The 23061-nt window shown below is 39.3% G+C and overlaps 1 protein-coding gene across 18 annotated transcripts in view; it reads right to left on the bottom strand.

Moving 5' to 3' along the window:
* The window catches only part of MITF (melanocyte inducing transcription factor), a 311298-nt gene that overhangs the window by 115242 nt on the left and 172995 nt on the right, over positions 1-23061 (bottom strand). Inside the window, exons 1-2 of one of the 18 annotated variants that reach the window (XM_072941686.1) lie at positions 16899-16936; positions 16384-16476 (exon numbers count right to left, since the gene is read on the bottom strand). The exons of 15 other annotated variants lie outside the window; for them this stretch is intronic. The gene's annotated coding sequence lies outside the window, so the exon portion shown is untranslated. Of the gene's footprint in view, positions 1-6523; positions 6656-15880; positions 15889-16383; positions 16477-16898; positions 16937-23061 lie in introns of those variants that run through there. 2 more of the 18 variants (XM_031686315.2, XM_072941687.1) reach the window with 2 other exon arrangements.

Here is a 23061-nt window from a genome sequence, read left to right as displayed (position 1 = left end):
TATCAAAATTAATGATGCCACATTTTGATCAGTTCAGAGCTGTTTTCAACACTACTCAGGCTACACTCACATTCTACAGCCAGATTCAGAGCAGAAGGTCCCCAGACCAGCAGCAACTATTATCTCCTCTGATCATGTCCCCAGGATTCACAGCAGTGCCACCCACACGTAGGACACTGAATGACACCTCCTTGGGGCCTTCATAGTTGGCAGATAACCTCTTGGAAGGTTCGTGGTGTCCTAATCTTCTCTCTTAGAACTCAATGAGCAAATGTTCCAACTTACTTAACTTTTCAGTTCCCAAGGCAAAATCATGGGAAGCCAACGACTCTTAGGTACAAAACAATGTTTTCTCAGACCCTCTATGAAGAATTACCAAAACCAAACCAAACAAAACCAAACCAAACCGCAGCAAAGAATCTCAGAGCTCTGAATGGTGCCAGAATCAGGTAGACTCTAAAATAGGTCAGAGAAAGAGCTGAAATTGTTTTAAGTTCTTACCAGGCAAAAAAAGAAAATAAAATGATCTGACGGGAAAAAGTCACTCTCCTATTTTTATATATTTATACCTTGTTTCTTACCCCCCCTCAAAAACTTAAAGCAGGTTATGTAAAAGCATACAACACCCCAAGTGAAGCAACAACAGAAAACTAATGTGTATGGGTAAAGGAAACAGGATGAAAGAGAACTGAAGAAAAAAATATTAACTGACCCTAGGAATGAGATTAGTTCACAAAAGGCAAATAAGCACCCATATGTCTTCTAAAGGTGAGTCACAAAGGGCTTTCTAAGCCACAGGGCACAGAGTCCAATGTCTACAAGGGCCAGGCAGTTCAAGGAAAGAGGTAAAACAAAGTGAAGAGTGCCTGCTCTGCTTAATGAAAATGGAGACATGTGATTCCACTGTTTCCAGATCTGATCTTTCAATGGATGCTGGAAATTCAAACACACGGGTGCAAATTCTCAATTTCCAACACTGGCAAACTAGTTTGTCTTTTGGTTTAAAAAAAAAAAAAAGTCTGGGTAAAGAAAACATGCCTGTGGCCGTAAAGAGGAAGAAGACACGATCAGTTACATGACTAACTGTATCCATAAAACTAAAACCCAAAGTTGAGGAGAAGTACAGTCATTTGTGGTATCAAAACCAGAGCTACTTCGCCCAAGAATCTTCATGAAGAGGGCACTGTAACAGCCACAAGATAGGCACCCCGCACAATTAAGATTCACGGGGCTCTATCTCATAATGACTTTCAAGGGGTGCAAAGAGCATAAAACTAAGTATAATGTAATAAAAATAGTCAGTGGAGTTGGGGGGAGGCACGGGGACAAATTCTCAAGTTTGGAAATTTCTGCTGGTCTGGATTATTTCAGGTATAGTTTTTTTTTTTAAATCAAAGCATAGTCAGTTTACAATGTGTTAATTTCTGGTATACAGCATAGTGATTCAGTTAAACATACATATATATACATTCCTTTTCATGTTCTTTTTCATTATAGGTTATTACAAGATATTGAATGTAGTTCCTTCTGCTATACAATAGGACCTTGTTATTTATTTTATACATAGTAGTTAGCATCTGCAAATCCTGAATTCCCAATTTATCTCTCCAACCCACCTTTCCCCTCCTGGTAATCACAAGTTTGTTTTCTATTTCTGTGAGTCTGTTTCTGTTTTGTAAATAAGTTCATTTGTGGGTTTTTTTGTTTGTTTGTTTTGTTTTTAGATTCCACATACAAGTGATATTATACGGTAGTTTTCTTTCTCTTTCTGGCTTACTTCACTTAGTTTGATGATCTCCAGGTCCATCCATGTTGCTGCCCATGGCATTATTTTATTCTCTTTTATGGCTGAATGATACTCCATATCATATATATATATATATATGATAGATAGACAGACAGACAGATATGTCTCACAACTTCTTTATCTAATCATCTGTCAATAGACATTTAGGTTGCTTCCATGTCTTGGCTATTGTTAGATTTTTACATTAGATTTCCCTTAACTATTTTTTAACCAATGATCCCTTTGATAAGTGTAAAACTCTCACACCTTTCTTAAAGGTTATTTGACAAATCAAAGTAAAAGCTACCTTGGAAAAAGGTTTTTGAAATGACATTCCCTTCCCTTCTCGTTGTTTGAGAGTATTCAGAGAAACAGACAAACATTTTACACTTCAGACTGTAATCCATAAACACTGTATGTTACAGCAGCATTTGAGAAATATTGAGTAGTACCGTGTGAGAGGTCAGATTCCCTGATGAGAACCTAGAGTCAGGTATTCCATGGGGCCATTAAGTTCAGGGCTGTTCACTTTACTGGACAGTCCATCTGGCAGTAGGACTGAACTTTATAAATGCTGAAGAACCTGGCATGCCTCCAGTCACCAGCCAAGGAAGGCTACAAAGGTAGGATCAAATGTCTCCACAAAAAAACACAAAACATTGTTCTGTATCTGTTCCAGGTCACCAAGCAAAGGACAAGCAAGCCCTACATCACACAGAGACAGTCCCTGGAGCCCCTGGGATGGTGAAGGGCAGTTGGGTCCCAAACTGGGCTCTTGACGTACCTAGAATGAGTGCAGCTTTATTTCATCTATCTCATATATAGTTAGTTCTGCTATAATGCTTGTTCTGAAAATGCAAATTTGTTCAAACATGACTGAAACATTTAGGGGACTACGTGAGCATAACTCACAGGAATTTTGGTTTCCCGATGGATGATTTTGTCCAAAAGAAACACTAGGTGAACACAGAAAACCACACCCAGCTGAATCAAACAGTGCAGAATTACACAAAATATACACACCTCAAACATCTGCCCGCTACCCCAGTTTACCTGTTAAGTATCAAAACCACCCATATCTGGGGCTACAACTTTCCACCTGATTTCAGAAGAGCCTCCTTCCAACACATCATCGTTTACAAGCTGCAAACCTTCCCACACTCACTTCCACAAGCAAATACTAGGTCTTTTCAGGGCAAAGTGCCAAGTTTATATTGTATTTGCCTAGTGCTTAACCACTGAACAAGTGTAGAACTCCACTGTTTCTCTAAGGTTCCCATCTTTCCTTTTTTTTTTTTTGGATTCCCTGAGGCACTGATGAAGTTTTTGAGTATGGTGCCCCTACTAGATCCACTCTTCCCAAACACTCCATGGTATCTACTGCCTGATTTTGCAGAATCTGGTGATGTTTTTTAGAAAAGTATATGTTGTGTTAGAGCAGAACTGACTATACTGGGGTACTATATAAAATGTTATTTTAAAAAAAATTGATTTCACTCAAACGTAAGTTCTACTCGAAGCTACTATGCTGCCCAACTCCAGGGACACCATTCACATCATATATGACATGTGTTGTTTTTATTATAAATTAATGAACTCGACATTTAACAGATCATTATGTGTAGCCTGACATGTGTCATGAAAGTAATATGTTTCATAGAATGCATGGGCTCCCTTTGAAAAAGTAAAGGGAAACAAAAAAAAATATAAAAAATAAAAATCATTCATCATCATCACACGCGAGCATTTTGAAGTTCTTCTTCTCAGTCTTTTCTCTTTGTACATAATACACCACTATCCCTGCCATGTGCCTGTTTTGCCTGACCTATTTATCTTGACTTTAAAATTGACCTGCCACTTCTAAATCAAATATGCTTACATTTCTAAAAAAAATGTTTAAGGGTTGCCCAATTGACTCAATCGAGTACACACTATCTGCTTAGCACTATGCTCTGTGACATACAAATCAGAATATTCAATAGGCTGGGTTTAACTACTGAGAGAATTTCTTACAGTTTCCAAATTTGGCATAGTTGCAATGTTTCTTGCCCTTAAGATTAATTACTGTTTTCATTCTAGTTCTAAGATTTGTTAAAAATATAAATTATATAAATAGCACATTTGGAAAAGAAAATGGACTGGTATTGTCAGCCTCCTGCAAATTACAGCTTCAAGTACTGCATTCTGCCCTTTTATCTGTCACCTTTTCAAATACTGTGCCACCAAAATTAACGACACAAAACAAAGCTGTATTTGAATATTTCTAAGTAATAAATACACACATTAAAGTGTCATGAAGACTGCCTACTAATTTTCCCTCTTTATTTCTTCTAGCAGGGTTATTTTAAGATTTCATTTTGTGCATGTGTGTGTGTGATTACGGATTTAAGAGTTTAGTACATTCCATGGAAGGTATAGATAGATATAGATCAGAAACATACAAGTGTGTGTATGTATCCAAGACTAAGTTCAAACATGTATATTCCTGAATTTTCTTTCCCACAAAATGAGAAATGTGTATGTCATTCTATCCATTTAAGTTAAATTCCCAAACAACTAGACATAAAAAGCTGCAGAGGGGTTGCATCTTCTCCTGTCCTTTGATGAGATGCTGAGAAACGTTGAGAAATGAGGGCAAAAAGGACAAAATCAAAAGAGGCTAGATAATTCAAGCACAAAATAAAGTGCTCTGAAATCACTGATAATTGATTTTACTCTTCTCTTAAAAAAAAGAAAAGAAAAGAAAGCTGCTTAGGTAAGTCATTATTCAGGTTCCAAAGCAGGGAGGGAGGGAACACTGGAAAAGGTCACAGGGTTACATCTTCAGGTGTCATTCAGGTGCCAGGCTCCACTACATTTTACGCTTCTCCCTCTCGCAGGGAAAAAGACCGCTGTCTTATTATGATAAAAATTTCCATGTGGTAGCTAAGCCTTCAGTCAAGATTCCTGTCCCTTTCAAAGTACCTGTGTGTGTGACATGGTGGATTAAGTGTCCAGGTCACCCAGGGCAATAGCTTTTCTCAAACCTCACAGCAACTCACCCTTTTGTATTCATAGAAGTCTTCTCACAAAGATTGCATTTGAGAAGGGGCGAAAGCAAACCCCATAACTTTTCCACCAAAGCACATCTCAGCAGAGGAGACACCCTTGCTTGCAAGAAGCACAGGAAGCAATTCTGGATTCAGGAGCATGGTCTGAATTCACCGTCAGCAAGGGAGAGGTCTCTTTGCAGCCTCACATTTTATTTCACACCCTACCCTATAATATACCCTTGCTTTATCAACAGGAAACAGTTCCTAAATTACTGACCAGTTGGATTACTGAAACTTTTGCCCCCTTCTCTCAAATATTCAAGAATTATTGATGCTCTAGAAAGATGAACCACATTAATCTCCAACTTCACACAGCTCTTGGCCCAGGGCTTCAGACCCTGGGGGATACAAATATTTTTAGGTGATACATATACTAAGAACATGAGGGCTTTGATTTCTAAATGATTTTCATTTAAAAAAGCAATCAACTGAAATTCCCTACTCCTTTTAATCTTTCAGTCTTGCTTGAGGTAGGACTGCATTTAGAGTAGATCAGTTTTCTCCTTGGTGGGTACTGAGCACTAATGAACGGAAATCTTGACGCAAGTTCCCTTCTGAGACCACAGAGATGTTACCACTACTCAGAAAAACTATCAGACACCAGCATGTCCCAGCCCTCACATTACAGTGACCTCCTTCAGCCTGAGAGCTGGAGAGGGAGGGAGAGGGCAATATATCCACAGCTGGCAGACGATGCCATTAGGTTCCTCCAGCCCCTCCATCTCCTCCAGCCCAGGCTCCTGCTCATCCCCTTCTGTTCAGAGAGCTTCTCAGAACCCCTTATTCACCAGTGTCCTAAAAAGATACAAGAAGACAAAGTCCTCAACTGCGCTAGACACTGGAAGAAAAAAAAGCAGCCACAAAATGAAAACTGCCCTTTAAAAGTAGCTATGGGTAAACATTAAAAAAAAAAAATCACATGATTTTGCTCTCCATACTATAGCTAATGAAAAGGGGCATTTAACATCTAGTGGGAAAAGCAATGTTTTATAATATCATCAGCAATTACCACAAAGCTCATTTGTGAGAACTTGGCGAATCCTCACTTTTCCTGACCTCAATAACCAACATTCTCTGAGGTCAGAAGCCAGGGACTTATTCTAATGTTGAATGTTCCCCTGAGTCTCTTTAAAAAGAAAGGAAAAAAACTGCACATTGACCGATGCATGACGTTGTTTTAACACCCCCCCCCAAAAAGTGCCGGTTGAAATCATTATAACATGTCATAAAGCATCAGTAATGGCCACTCAGCAAGAGCTAAACCATTTTTAAGGTCATAAACAAGCACGTAAGCGCACTACACTCATTTATTAGAAACATCCTCTTTAAAAGAAAGGGTCACAGAGGGCTGTGGGCAATCACAGGGCTCTCTGCACGCCAGCCGCAGAACTTAGTTATGACCTTTGCAATTCCCCTTGCAAATCCTTTCAGCACTCAGACATTTCACTTTAAAAATTAGGGGCAGGTGAGGCAAAGCTATAAAAATCAGTAGCAGGAACCCCAGGATAGGCTGGAATAAGATAAATGCCTTTCTCACAGAAGAAATGCAGGCACTATTAAGTACAGAATCCAATGCAAAAGGCAACCAGTCAGATCTCCTTGACCACACAGATTTTTAAACTCAGAAAAGCAAAATCAGACTTACCCTGGGAAGCCATCCTATAGGCTGACTCACAAAAGTAGCCTGTTGACAAGCCAAAAACAGCTACAAACCAGGGCTCCAAAAACTCACTGTGTTTAATGCTCTCATCCACCTACTAACCCCTGCTACTACGTCTGCATCTGGCTTTTGGTAAAGCACTTCTCCAAATGTACAGAGGATGAGTAATCGTCCAGACTTCGGAAAACAAGCCAAACCCATCACTGATAACAGGAGTTGCATTTACTCATCATATTTTTGAGTGCCTTGATTTTATTTTTTTAAGTGAAATTGGTGTTTTTGCTGATGCAAATTCCCTGCCACCAGAGCACGCACATTATCCAAGAGGCAAGAAGCTGCTGGTGTGTGTTTAACGTTCTCTGGGTCCCTGTCAGCAGTCAGTAATGTTGAACTAGGATGTGAAGGCAGAGCCTGCTTGATAAATTGTCTTTTAATGTTACTATTACCACTATTTTCCTACACGCAATAAAACCTCCAGCCAATTCTCCTCATTTCTTTCATTGAAAAAGGCAATCATCTTATAATAAAAATTAGGAATACTGAAGAATAAGAATAATAAGAAATATGAGACATAAATTCATCTCTCACTGTCTCCCCCATCCAATCCTTTCTCTTAGAGGTAATCGTTGCTGACAATTTTCAATGTATCATTCCAGAAATTTCTATGTACAGAGTATGCATGTGTGTAAACACACACACACACACACACACTTCAAAAAAAAAAAACCTTGGGGACTGATGGGTCTTAGATATCAGAATTTTCTAGATTTTGTAACAATAACAAAGTATATACACAAAATAATATCCAAAGTATATACACAAAATAATATCCCTAGTGTGATCAGGGCAGTAGCTAGTAATCAACTGCATTAATATTTCTGCAGAAAACATGAATATTCAACTAAGAGGGATAATAAAGACTATAAATAGCCTCATGTCATTTCAGGTCAGGTAATTCTGCCAAATGAGATTCAAAAAAAAAATCAACATTCAAAGACTTCAAAATTTTGGGAGTGTGGATAAGGGATTTCAGCACAATAGCGTTTCTCCCAGTTACTTACCAAGTTTTGAAAACTTAATTTTTTATTACAAATGTTCATAACAGGAGGTTTTTAAAATACATATGAATAAAGTTAAAGTCAGCAGTAAAATCTCACCACACAGAATTGAGCTTTTATTCACTTGTGTACTGAGTACCTCCTGTGAGTACAGGCTCAATTCTCTGGGCACACTAAAAAAAAACTAAAGCAAACACTAGGCTGTACACGACACTGTAAATCAACCATACCTCAATAAAAAATACATAAATAAATTTTTTTTAATTTAAAGCAAACATAAATCCTATTTTCAAACAAGGTAGAAAGTAATGCCTGTTTTAAAAAATTAGAAGGGATTGTACTACCAAAGTTCAAAGGAGCTGTTAGTACTATATTTTAGGCTACCTAGCACCTTTCAAGACACTTTGTACATTTGGAGAATTCCCATCCTTATGAGTTTAGAAGGAGACAGAGACAGCTTTGATCTTGGAAGCCAAACGTTCACTATCCCAGACTCCCTTGCAGCTAGGATGCAGATGTGATTCCGGTTCTGCCAATCAGATACGCCTGGGCCAGACTGTGTAGAACTGTGTACACTGACAAGGAAAGAAGTAGCTACGTCTGGAAGGCCTCAGGGCTAGGGCCACACAGCCAAAGGGCCGTGTAGTTTAACGGTCTGTGTTAGTGGGATCAGCGATGGCAGTATCTGGGCCCAGCGATGGCAACCTCATTATTCCACTGGATCAGTGCTCGTGTGCTGGGACATGGCTCTGAGCTGCTCTGCCTCAGGTATGCTCCTCTGGCCTCCCAGGCACCCTGGGCTCCTGAAAATCCTTTAATAAATTCTCTGTTTAAATTCAAGACAGTTTAGTTTTCTGTTGATACAGTGAAGAAATATGACTGCTATGAGGAGGAAATTTCCTTTAACAAGGTGAGGCAGCATGAGGCAGTGAAAAGAATCAAAGATAACTGAAAAGAGCAGCTTTCAAAATGGGCCTCTTACCTCCACCCTGTCCCAAATGTCTCTAGGCCCATGGACAGACTTACTAAATTATTTGAATATCAATTTCCCTATCTTTAAAATAATAATATCCACCTTGCAGAACTGTTCATGAAAAAGATATGAGCTCCTTCATTTCCTCATTCACTGATTCAAATATTTGCTGAGCTTCTATCATGTGCCACACACTGTGCTAAATATCAGGTACCTGGGTAGCCAGATGTAGCAAATAAAACTCAATTTAAATTTGAGCTTCAAATGAACCACAAATATTTCAGTGTAGCATGTCTTGCATTTGAGACATACATTTCAGATTTTAATTATTTGAGATACATTTGTTAAAGTCCCATATTTGAGATACATTTATACTAAAATATTATTGGTTTTGATCTGAAATTCAAATTTCAGTGGATGCCCTAAATTTCACGTGGCCACACTACTTGGTTAACAGCAGTGCATGAGGGAGGCAGAGTCCCTGTTGTCATGAACCCTCAGTCTCATGCTCGGGGATAGAGGAAGGCAGGTGGACAGGTAATAAACTACACATAGTGTGCAAACAGAGAAGAGAGCTAGGGAGCCAATAAATGGAGCAATAAGATGGAAATAAAGAAGACGGTGTATTCAAATACAGGGTTGTTAAGGAAAGGTTTGTTTAGGAAGCTAACTTTGAAGGGAAGATCATACTGAAGGAAATAAAAACCTCATATAATAGAAGAACATCTTGCACAAGGTCTATCCCACAAGAGATGCTCAATAAATGTTCATTTCATTCCTTGGCAGGGCCAGGACTTCCACATCTCTTGGCTTGCCCCAGTCTGGCCCTGTGCCTTGGGATGGAGAAAGACAGTAAGATGGGGTTTATATTGACCACCAATGGTTCCCTCTTTCAGAAGGTCTGGCAGCCACCATCTGTCTACAGCCTCATGAGAGGTCCTGCGCCAGAACTTCCCAGCACAGCCCCACTGAATGCCTGACCCACAGAAACCATGATTGATAATAAAATGATAGTTATTGTTTTCAAACACTAATTTGAGTATGACTGGTTATACAGCATTAGTAACCAAGTGTTGGCAAGAACAGGGACCATGCAGAACTCTCAGGCACTGCTGGTGGAAATGGAAACCAAGGCAAATGCTCTGGGAGACTGTTGGCCCTACCCAGGAAAGCCAGACACCTGGATACCCTGAGCATCACCCCAGCTTCCATTCCCACCGGCGCTGCTACACTTCTGGTTCCTGCCATTTCCCACAATCCAGCCTCCGCTCTCTTCTCTGCTGGGTTTGCAACACCCTCTCCACCAACGACCCACATAGTCCCCAGACTGATCCTTCTATAGCTCACCTTTCACCAGGCCATTCTGCTGCTCCAAAAGTCTTCTGCATATAAACTTAATAAACATTTGCTGATTGATTACCTGTAAGATTCAAATCTGAGGCTTTTACTAACTTGGCCCTGAGGAGAAAAGGACGGAAAGCAAATAACCCAGGCATTCAGAGATTTTACAAGACAGCTCCTTGAAACGCCCTCCAAAAAAAAAAAAAAAAGAAAGAAAAGAAAAAGAAACCATTGCCAGAAATGGTGATTGTTGTAAAATACATATGTGGAAAGACATCTCAAGGACCTACTGCTATCCATTCAAACAGAATGTCGCAAAAAAAAAAAAAAGACTGAGTACCATGATCATGGTGACAACTGGGATCAGATTTGCACAGGAAAAAAAGAATTTCAAACTTGAAATTCATTCCATTACAAGGAGAGGAAAGAGAAACCATGCATGGAAAAGAAAGAGGAAGAAAAGAGGAAGAGAAAGAAGGACAACCCTCAACCTTCTCTAGAATGTTCTGTTAATGCCCTACTCTCTGGGGACTCTCTGGGACTGTGTCATTAGAGGTGGGAATCATGGGAGAGAAAAATATAATTGTAACAATGGCCATTTACTCTGTGCCTGCCACATGCAGACATTATGCTGAGCCATAAGGTACTTTTATTGTCAGGAGGGAAGGTCTAGCTCAGTGGTAGAAAGCATGCTTAGCATGCATGAGGTCCTAGGTTCAATCCCCAGTACTTCCAGTAAAATAAATAATACCTAATTACCTTCCCCCAGAAATATTTTTTAAAAAGATACTTTTACTGCCATCAGCATTAACACAACCAGTATATTCATGCCAGGCACTGTGCCATCATCCACCTTACAATTATCATCTTATTTCACCCTCACAGTAATCTTGCAAGGTCATATACTACTACTACTACTACTACTACTACTACTACTACTACTACTACTACTACTACTACTACTACTACTACTACTACTATTATTATTATTATTATTCCCATTTTACAGATGAATAAACTGAGGAATGGAGAGGCCAGCTAACTTGCCTAAAGTCTTATACATGAACGCTTCGAGGGTCTAGGGTAAGGTAAAATTCAACAAACTGTGAAAAACAGCAAGAAAAAATGAAAGTGCCTCATAGGAATATTTGAAGCATGGAAAGAAAAACAAGGAGGTCTAGTGAAAGCCGATTTATGGCAACATAAGAACTGAGATTCATGAAACCATGACCAGTGGGATGGAATACACACAGAGCAATGTGAGGAATCTCAGCTAAAGTGGCAGAATTTAAGCTCCATGTGGTACACTTTGAAAGTGTCAGATTCCCATATTCGATCATTTATTCATTTATCCACTCATGAAATATTTATTGAACTGGTTGAGGCAGCTGGGGATACAGCAATGAACAAAGAGACAAAAATCTCTATTTCTGCGGAGTATCAGGGTGAGAAGGAGAATATGGACAATAAACTTGATAAATAACTAAGCCATCTAAGATGTTAAAGGCAGCAAGTACTAGGGGTAAAAACAAAGCAGCAAGGACCCAGACAGGGGCAGGAGAGGGATGCTGCTATAAATAAAGTAGCTGGGGTAAGGCTGGAGGGTGTTGGAGCGAAGGCTTAAAGGACGTGAGGAGATGAGCTCTGTGGGTGGCTGGAGGTCGGGCATCCCAGGTGGGACCACGTGTGGCACGCTGGAGAAAGAGCGAGCAGGCAGGTCTAGCTAATGCAGGGAAGCCCAAGGGACAAAGCAGGAGGAGCTAAAACCAGACGAAATAATAGAGGACAAAAGCCTCTTTGGCTACCGGACAGCAAAGATTCTTTAGCGTTCAGGGTCATGAGTTACTTGTACAAGCTGATGAAAACTAGGAGCCCTCACCCCAGAAAGTACAGACGCACACAACACTGTCCTAATTTCAGAGGACTGACAGTTCCCTCCTAGACTCTCAGGATCTGAACGACATCCTACAGGAGCCACAGTCCCTCTGGCTGAACCAAAGAAACACCCCGGAACTAACTCTGTATTTAACAACATCCCAGGGGGCACCAGTTCAGGACAGTGGATACCAAGGTTACTCCCCCAGTCTCTGAGGCTCCACTGGTTCCACCGTCCTCACCAGTCTAGGGAAGCCATGCTCAAGCACCAGTGGCCCTGAGGGAAGCCACCGACACTTGTCACCTGGGCACTCTGGGCTAGTCACAGGGTTCAGCACAAAACCACATCAAAGGTGACCTTAACATCCACCAAGCAGAGGAGCGCATACAGGCATGGCGCAAGTGGAACTGGACAGCACTGGACCAAAACACCACCATGAAGTTCATTCGTGTGTGTATGTACACACGTGTGTATACATATGTTTACATATTTTAACTCCTTCCATATAAGTTAAAAGAGAACACGGGATTGTTTTTGGTTTGGTTTGGTGACTGCTGAATTTCCAGTGCTTAGAACAGTGTGGGCACACAGTCAGATGCTCAATAAACAAATAACAGCTGAACGAAGGAATAAATCCAAAGAATTACTTTTTTGAAAATCATCCTAGGAAATCAGTGGACTGAAATGTCACAATTAAATAGACAGAACAGATATGTTAGAAAGATTACAGGATATGGTTAACAAGGGATTAGGAAAACTCAACGCAAAACGCAGCACAAGCCACAGTATTCCACATCGTAAATCACGTCTTTGGAAGATGAGAAAGTACACTGTCTGCCTCGGTAATATGAGTTTCTCACCAATGCTTCTCAAACCATTTGTGATTTGTGGTTTGCACCAGTCTGTATATTTTTTTTTAATTTCAAATCCAATACAGATCAATCCTTTGGTAAACTATAATAAAAAATGAATTCTTAGACAAATGAAATGAAAAATAAAACAGATACACAAATATGCTAGCCCAAATTTACATTAAGTTGAAGAGACTTACAATCACTCTGTCCAACTGCTATAAAGGTTTTTGAACACTCACTTTCTGTCTGTACCTCACTGCAGACAGACAGACAGTTCATGAACCAGTCTAGTCCACGGACCATACTTGGAGTAGCACGACTCTAACATCATAAACACAAACACACATATGTTGGAGATTTCCATTTTCAATTCAGATGCCAGTGCTTTTCTTTTCAGCTGATGAGAAAAATGGTGTTCTGTTTCTTATGACATTTCTGTCAGATGCTTATTTCAACTATCTGGGGATAAAATTATCAAGTCCATGATGCTCATAATATTATAGCCCAAGAATACATTAATATATTGACTGTGCCTCACTTCAAATTACCCCAAGATTTAAACATAGAAATTAGGAACAGATTTTTCATTTTATAACAAATACTACATTTTGTAGAATGATTATAATGAGATCCATTTTATATATCTAAACATGATGATGGTTTCATATTATTCCATTTATAAAATGTAATCTCTATGTATTTATCTTCTATATTTATGTATCTGCAGCTTTACAGAAATGTATTTACTGTGCAAACTAGTATGAAGTTTTAAAAATGCTGCTAAAATGATGCATGATTGGTCCACAACTGTTTTCTTTTACCTCTTCTAAGTTTGCTAATATTACCTACTTGAAATTTATCCTATATATCCAACCTAAATAAAAGTAGATTAAACATAATTTATAAACAAAACTGACATATGACTCTCCTAAGAAGCAAACAGGTTGCCCTTTTCTCTTTTTTTCCTTTTCATTAAAATAGCTCCAGATTAATGAAGGATGCTAGCTTACCTTCTTAAATTATCCTTTATTTCAAAATTCAACCTTTGAAACTATACAAACATAATCCTGAAATCTCTAGTCATTTACAGAGCTTCCTTAGGTTGGGATGAGTTAATGATTTTCCTGAAAGTCCAACTAAATGTGCATTCCAGAGGAAAGCCTGCTTGAGGCTGATCACGGAGTCAATACTCACTGACTGACTTATTAGCTGGCACCCAGGCAAGTAATCTTAGCTTTGGGCCAATTATAAATAAAGGCGAGGATGTTACTGACGGTACTTATAACATGCATTTTCTAGAGGCAGGATTTGACTGTTGCCTTTAAGCCCCACACAGCTTCTACCACACCATCTGGCGGAAGGAGTAAACAGTTATTGAATTACAGAATGAAACTGTTGATTCCTCATTTCTCACAGGTTGCCCAGGTCACTGAGGTGCAGGCATACAAACCCCTTATTGTAAGGATTTCTACATCTTTGGGCAAAGCAAAGTGAAACAAGGTGAGCTGATGAAGGCAAAATAAGAAAAAAACAGTAAGCAAATGGTGTTATCATGGTGAGCCTACACAGCAAAAACTGAGAAGAAAACTCAAGAATGATGTCTGGTAAAAACTTCTCTTCAGTCCCTGCCCCCAACCTGGATTACAATAGGCAAGTAATAAGTGTAGCATGGGGGAAGGGAGAGGGGAGAAAGGATGATTCAAATAAAGCACGTGCAAGCTCTGAAAAAAAGAAAAATACAAAACAAAACCCGAAAACAGTGTGTATAAGCAACAGAAAGAAACAGTAAATTATGCTCGTGCTTTGCTACAATTTATAAAAGCTTAATTTGAAAAATAGCAACTTCTATCCTTTGAGAACTTATAATGTGTCAAATATGATGTAGAGCATCTATGATTTCACACAATTTTTTTCCAAAACCCTGCAGGACTGGAATTAGAATGCCCATTTCAAATCAGGAGAAGGCTCAAGGATGTAAACAACTTGACTTAAGATCAAAGTTAATGTGTTTGTCTAATTCCAAGCTTGTGCCCTTAGCCTCACGCTTCCCTATCTCTTAATGTCCAAACATTAAAAAATAATTACAGAGACAAATGATCACAGATGCACTGTTGGTAAATGCCCCAAACTAGAAAACTCCCTACATGCCCATCAACAAGAGAACAGATAAATACGCTGCAGTTAGATTTATTCCATGAAATACCATGTAACAATGAAAACGAATCAACTACAATCACCCACAGCAACACAGATGAATGTCTCAGATGTGATTATGATCAACAGATGCCAGCACAGGCAAGGGCCTGCTGTATGACTGATTCCATTTCTATAAAGCAGGAAGCAGGCACAATTCATCTATGCTGTTAGGAGTCAGGACGGTGGCCACTCCTGGGAGTGGGGAACGACTAAAGGGCACAAGAAGGGAACATCTGGGGTACAGATATCATTTGACTGATTGATCTCAGAGCTGGATAACAAGAGTCCAGTTTCTAAAAAATTCATCTTGCTCTACACTTACAACAAGTGAGTGCCTTTTCTCAGAATAGATTACACTTCAATAAAATATTTTTAATCAAAAAACAATGCACCTACTCAAGGCATTTTCTGCTTTATCCTTTTAATCTATTCAGACTCAAATATTCTTTAATGAAGCATATATTGTATTTTTGGAGGCTTCAAGTACAAATGTAAGAAAATAGGGGGAGGACATAGCTTAAGTGGCAGAGCGCATGCTTAGTGTGCACAAGGTCCTGGGGTCAATCCCCAGTACCCCCATTAAAATAAATAATAAACAAATAAACCCCAAAAAGAAAATAAATCATTACAGGTTTGAAAGTAAATAGATTGGAAGTGGGAAAAAAAACTGACTAGGAATAAAAAAAAATGTATCTTGGTGTATTCTTCTGTTCTCTAACTAGGTGCATACTCCTGAGAGGAAGGCATTTAATCTCACCTGTGGTCAGTCTGCTCATCCCAAAATGGGAGGAATCAGCCCTGATAATCCTCAGGGCACCTTAGTCTGGTCTATTCTTTTTTCCTGAGTCCTACACTTGCTGCTATCACACTGCTGCAGCACTCACACAGAAAAGGGGAACAAAAGAGCAACTGCTCGCAACCCTATCACATGCTACAAGGGTACAAGGAAACACACTTGACATGGACATTTAATCAACTTCGGATTATCAGTGTAGATATCACAGCTCCGCAGACAATCCCCAGGAACTGAATTATACCACTTACCGCTGGGTCCCACGGCAGCCTCGTCCACACATCCTGAAGCTCTCACAGAAAGCAGAACATTCAGTTTGTCAGACACCATCTTCTGTGGAACTGTTTACTCTCGGCTCATCAGAACCATGAACCTCCTCCTTTACTACAGATAATTGCAGATTTCCACTTTTTCCTAAGACTTGGTCATTCAATCAGAAGAACACAAAGAAATGTATACGAGCATATACATTCTTATTTCATGCTCCTTTGTATGAATCCTTTAGATTCTGTTACCTACTTACTTCTTGTAAGAACAGAACCTAATTCTGCTGATGGGACCCTGTATCCTTCAGTACTTAGAATGGAGAAAGTTTAATATAAGGAATTATTAACTATAACAGCTAGTAAGAAGTAAATAGAACCTTAAAGAATATACAAATGGCAGGTATAAGGAGCAGAAGCCAGGTGAGCGCACACACCAGCTGCAGGAAGGAGATCGCCTTCCTCTTGCAATGTCTCTCCAGGGCCCTCACCTGACAAAGCTCAGTATCAGGCCCGTCGGCACAGGAAAAACATTCAGAGTCCAGATCCATTGTCACACAGCAGGCAATAGAGTGTGAATAAACCTGAGAGACAATAAATTGATAACTAACCACACACCCTACAGGAAGCAATTGCAGTAAATTCTAGTAAGCCAACATCCTCCATGCATGCTACAGATATTAACTTCATCCTGGGAGTACTATCCTGGTTAAAGGTAACAAAACTGACTTGGAGGGAAATTCTTGTTAAGAGGCAAACGAGCCGGATAGCAGCAGGAATAACAGAACTACTTCCGAGGCAGGTGCAGGGCTCTAACTTCCTGGGATACATCTAAACTGTCCTCTTTTTACGCCTCTTCTTTTTTTTCTGAGTTTGTCGCAAATCACTTTTTAAATAGTCCTTAGCCTGGCACAGCACTAATAATACCAATGTTCTGACAAACGATGACAGAGTTCAAATATCAAATCGCTCACTGAGCCATAAATAACGTTGCTCATATTCTGACCTTTGCTTAGCTGTTCACACGCATGGGGTGACTGTTCTGTAAGAGGATAATTCCAGGCCTGTGTGTCTGTCCGTCGTGGCCTTCTGTCCAAGCTCTGGTCCTTGTGCGAACCAGAGTGCAGGCTGGGGAGGGCATCTTCGGAACCAGAACAGAAATCACACTCCACTACTCACATGCTCAGGAGAGCAGGATTGATGATCAGGCAGTGCCACAAAGGATTCCAGCAACAGGGAAGATTCAAAATAAAACCAACAGTGGTTAATTAAACTCGCTAAGGAGCAAATCACCAAATGCAGGCTTTTCAGAGCGCATCAGGTTGGGGAAGGGCCTTGATGCTAGAAGAAGTAAAACAAATCATGACCCCTATTTCCAGAAGAGAGGGGGGTGGGAAGCATAAAAGACTTAGGTTCAAAACCCAACTATAAGCTACATACAAGCAACTAGCCTTCAGTAGAAGGACACAGAAAAGCTGACTGAAAGGGAAGGATGGAAATAAGTATTCCTGGTGAAGACCAACCTAACTTAGGACTCAGTGAGCTTGAGTTGAAATCATGAATTTCAGTTGGTGCTAAAAGAGATCTGGGGAAAGAAATAACATAGAAAATAAGGAAATCACAGGGACAAGTAAACAACGTTTTGTGCTTATGTGTGGGCGGCAGGGGATGAGGGTGAACGCAAAGTCTGGGAAATAACTTAGTCACCATTTCACAGCACAGCCCAAGGAAGGAGGAGGAGAGGGCGAGACACACAGCTCCCTCTGTTGTGCCCCATCTCACACTCAGCCGCTCTGTCCACCTGGGACTTAATCTTTCAGTTTCCTATTTCCACTGGGTGTGCTCAGGTTTGGTCTTTCTTCCTCCACAGGAAGGTAAGCTTTGTGAAGACAGGAATATCTTTTTTTTTTTTTTAACTTTATTCCCTAGTATCTAGAACAGTGCTAGGAACAGAACAAATACTCAAGAAATATTTTTTGGGTGAATTAATCAAATCCAAGAAAAGAAGTTTTACTTGATTATACATCAAGTTATCATGTTATCTAGCAAGCACATTCTAAACCAAGGGCAGTAAATATTTTAGGCTTTGTGAGAGCCATACAGTCTCTGGTGTATGGTTTTTATTTTTGTTTTTACCTTAAATGGCTGAAAACAACTACTAATTGCAAAAGCCACTCTTGGTTCTATGGTTATACATGTACACACACACACACACACGCCATCAAGACAATGTGGCTTGTACTTTGCTTTCATGGATAGATTTTTTTTCTTTCCTATTCTACATGGAGAATTCAGGAGCTAATATTAGCCTTGTTGCTATACACTTATGTTTCTTTTAATTTTTTCAATCTAAGTCTAATTTCTATTGAAGGAAAACCATGGATTCAAGGGCCTGAAACAATTTAATGGAAAGCGAGCAAGTTGCAGGACTGCAGCAGAGCGGCCACCTCGAGTCCGAGCACCAGGTTTCTGCCATCTCTCACTGTTCCCCAGACATCCTGCCCATTCGATTTTAGGTTTCAGCAACTTCATTAGTTTTCTGGGCTTTATGACTCAAGCTTACAGGGTGGGGGAGAGGGCAGCGACCCATAAAACAAAGGCTTCAATGTCTCCAGAAGCTGAGAAAATCCCAGCATTGTTAGGGCAGGCACTATTTATAACCCGCTTCATGTGCACGCTCCTGAATGCATTTTCTACGGCGAGTATCTGACCTACCCTCTGCGTTCCCGGCTTTCGCAATGGTGAAGAGGGCAATGCGCTAAAAGTCTGACGACTGAAGGGGACAAAAATGAACTTGCTCGCACTGCTTTGTAACATCCGGCGTCATGTGACAGAATTAAAAGGTTCCCATTTTTGACTCACCTTTGACAAGAAAGTGCCTCATTGCTATGAGCTTTGAGTTGAAGTTACTGGAAAAATGTAGGGCCGGAAAATATCCTACAATGAGGCTTTAAGAAAAAAAAAAGTTATGGAAAACCTCATCTAACTTTTTTCCAGAAAAACGCACACGCACAGGGACAGATGCCAAGCAGTCTTACTGAATGTGTGTATGTATGCCCTCTAATTACACGTTCCTATTTCTATGTTTTCGCTTTTCTCTCCTGCACCCGGGTAGGGTTCCTTGGAAAGACGTCTTGATGCGCTGCTGTCCAAAGTGCAGGGGATGGGCTGCCCAGCCTCCCCGCAGAAGCTCTGCGCTGGCTTATGACAATGGACTCTGCAAGCCCTGCACATTCATGGAGCCCAAGTTCATTTTCTCCTGTGCCAGTTCCATCACATCCCCTGGGCTCACAAAGAGGTTTTACCAGGCCATCGGAACCCACGAGGGGGTGAACATTTTTGTCCTGGTAGAAACTTAAAATAGAGCTTAAAAATAAAACAATGGGAATGAATTTTTAGCTCTGCAAAGCTCTTAGTTTCTAAAACTTCTTTCACTACGGAAACAAAAAAAAATCCTACTCTTGCTTTTATTCCTACATTTAAACTGCAAGTTCTTAAGAAACTAATTTACAAACTCCAAGGTTTTAGATACACATTACTATATATAAAATAGATAAACAACAAGGATCTACTGTGTAGCACAGGGAACTGTATTCAATTTCTTGTAATAACATATAATGGAAAAGAATCTGAAAAGAAAAAAAATGTATGTATGTATATATACAAAACAGAATTGCTTTGCTATATACCTAAAACATTGTAAATCAACTACACTTCAATAAAAAAATTTTTAAAAGGTTTTAAAAATTCCAAGGTTTTAATTCCATATCTGAGCTGACATATTTCAAAGTGCACAGTCATGTCAAAGTGACAGTGGGACCAAGTTTCATGTACATCCCCAGGGAAGATTCTCCCCAAAACAGCACTTTTTACTCAAAATATACAGCAAGCCACATACATAAATTTAAATTTTCTAGTAGCCGTATTTAAAAAAGAGAAACAGGTGAAATTAATTTTACCTTATTTAACCCAGTGAGCCCCAAATATTATTTCAACATTAATCAAAATTAAAAATTATTAATGAGAGTTTTTTTATACAAAATCTGGTGTGCCTTTTATACTTAAGAGCACATCTCATCTTGGACGAGTCACATTTCCTGTGCCCACAGCCACATGTAGCCAGTGCTACCGTATTGGACAACAAAGCTCTAAAGGCTTCTCTCAGGCATCATGGAGTTCACTCTTCCAACCCAGAAAGTCCTAGTTGCAATGACAAGGCTATCACTGGGAGAAGAAGATATTCTGAGAACTGTCTCAACTTCTTGAACAAGTTCACACTCGGGCCTCACTCTCTGGCACGTCCACACTTCGGGCCATCTGTTACAATGGAACAATGCCCACCCGAAAGAGGTTACCAGCTCCTACAACCAGACCTGCAACCACAGCAAGAAGAAATATCCTAGCTTAAGCAGTTCCAAATCCTGAACTTCTGAACTTCATTTTCCCAGGTGCTGCATCTGGACATTTAGCAGGGCTTAAATTAGTACCATTTTTGAGATGCAGTCTTTGATGGAGGGGAAAAAACAAGGCTGAATCTTTTTTAGGATGGGCCTTTAAGGAATGAAGGTTAAAAGAAACACAAGCTAACAATGCAAGAGACACTGAGCCTTTTATACGGCGTTTAAAAAAATACCAAATCATGACTTAGAAAGTCTCTTCAGTGTGAACCTTCATTTCCATCACACCCTCAACTGCACAACTGCAGGTGCTTTTCCTAAACCATTATAGTGTTCTTATATACATACATAGATATCTTTTTCCTCTTCAAGGTGAATCTTACTAAAAGTTCAACCTATTAATGACTCAGGATTAGGAACGGAGGAGCCAACAAATGCCACTTTTCATTTGAAACACTCAGTCTTCTTTGATTTTTTTCAAGCCATGTGCTACTTGTAAGAAAAATTTAAATCAATTTGTAAAAGAAAATGAACCTATTTCAATGCCCACAGACTCTAACATTATTTCTCTGACATTAAAATATACCTTTTACAATGAGGTACCACCTCACACCAGCCAGAATGGCCATCATTCAAAAGTTCATAAATGATAAATACTGGAGAGGTTGTGGAGAAAAAGAAACCTTCCTACAACATTGGTGAGAGTAGTTTGGTGCAGCTGTTAGAAAAAACAGCATGGAGATTCCTCAAAAGACTAAAAATAGATTTACCATATGATCCAGCAATCCCACTCCTGAGCATATATCCAGAGGGAACCTTAATTCAAAAAGACACATACACCCCAATGCTCACAGAAGCACTATTTGCAATAGCCAAGACATGGAAACAACCCAAATGTCCATCGACAGATGACTGGATACAGAAGTTGTGGTATATTTATAGAATGGAATACTACTCAACCATAAAAAATAATAAAATGCTGCCATTTGCAGCAACATGGATGGACCTGGAGATTGTCATTCTAAGTGAAGTAAGTCAGAAAGAGAAAGACTAATACTATATGATATCACTCATATGTGGAATCTTTAAAAAAAAAGATAAACGAACTCATTTACAAAACAGAAGGAAAGTCACAGACATAGAAAACAAACTTATGGTTACTGAGGGAGAAGGAGGTGGGAAGGGATAAACAGAGTTTGAGATTTACAGATACTAACCTATATATATATAATAGATAAACAACAAGTTCCTATTATATAGCACAGGGAACTATATTCAATAACTCGTAGTAACCTATGAAAAGAATGAAAAAGAATATGAAAAAGAATATGAAAATGAATATATGTATGTTCATGTATGACTGAAGCATTGTACTGTACACAAGAAATTGACACAACACTGTAAACTGACTATACTTCAATTAAAAAATATATATATACATATATGCACACACACACACACACACACATATATATATACACACACACACACACACACACACACACACACACACAGACAGAGCAGCATTCTGGACTCTTGAGCATAACTTTATATTCTGGAACTGTCTTGGGGTAAGACACAATAACCAAATTTTATAATCACATTTCCAGAAACATCCCAAAAAGCCTTGATTTAACATGAACCAAGGCACTAAAGCAAAGAGCTTTTGTTCCAAGTTGAACACTGTAGTTATTATATTTGTTTTTAAGATATGTATCAAACATACAGAGAAGAATCTAACAAAACCCCTCATAAGCATCATCCAGATCTTAAGATGTTATTCCAAATATCTAATTTGATTTTTTCAGAAATAAAATATCAGATTCAATTTAAGACCTTTTAGTACTCCTGCCTGTTCTCTCTCCCACCCATTTCTCTCCTCAGAAAAGAAATGCTTTTCTGAAATTGCTGTTTCTTTCCAAACCACGTTTTTCATGCATGACATACACACACACGTTCATTACAAGTATAGGTATATGGTAACATTCTACACATATTTTAAAACTTGACCTAAGTGAGAGCTATCCTATCCATCATATTGCAATTTATATGATTAATTTAATAGTTTTTTTTAAACATGCACATCAGGATTATTTGAATGGGTAAGACAGGTGTTTACAATTATGGAACATTTCAGGTGTACCAAAAAGAATGAGGACAAATATAATAAACACACCCGTCACACAGCCTAAGAAATAAAACATTAAAGATATAATCAGGTTGATTTTTCAAAGGCATTTTGCACAAAGTCTTTGGGAGTTTTGTGTCCCTCAAGGCTGTGTGAGTAATCTCAGAACAAGCATCAACTCTTTCAGCCGCCACGGCTAGAAGTCATTAATGACTTTTTCTGTAACTTCTCTGACAATCTTACAAGCAGAGAAAAGGAAAATGTCTATGTTCTCCTTGATTCTGTCACACTTCGGAGACAATTCATTGCCGTAAGACTTGTAGCACCTTGACTTTCTAATATAATAGCATGTTTTCCCAGTAACATCCTCACTTAATGATGCAAACAGAGCCCAGTACCACCACCCTCATTACCATCATCATCATCATCAAAGAATGAGCCTTAATATATGTCACAAGTTACACTAAGCATTTTACTTGCACTATTAAAACTAGTGCTCATAAAACCCTATGAATTAGATATTTTTATGTCCATTCTGCAGATAAGGCAACTAAGTCAGAGAGACGTTAACAAACCTACAAAGATGAAAAAGAGTAAATGCTGGAGACTAACTCTGAACTTTGATTCTCAACCCCTGATCTTAA

This window comes from Vicugna pacos, chromosome 17 (genome assembly GCF_048564905.1).
Source record: "Vicugna pacos chromosome 17, VicPac4, whole genome shotgun sequence".
NCBI classification, from domain to species: domain Eukaryota; kingdom Metazoa; phylum Chordata; class Mammalia; order Artiodactyla; family Camelidae; genus Vicugna; species Vicugna pacos.
Note: the sequence above shows the minus strand (reverse complement) of the source record. Positions and strands in the feature narration are given on the sequence as shown.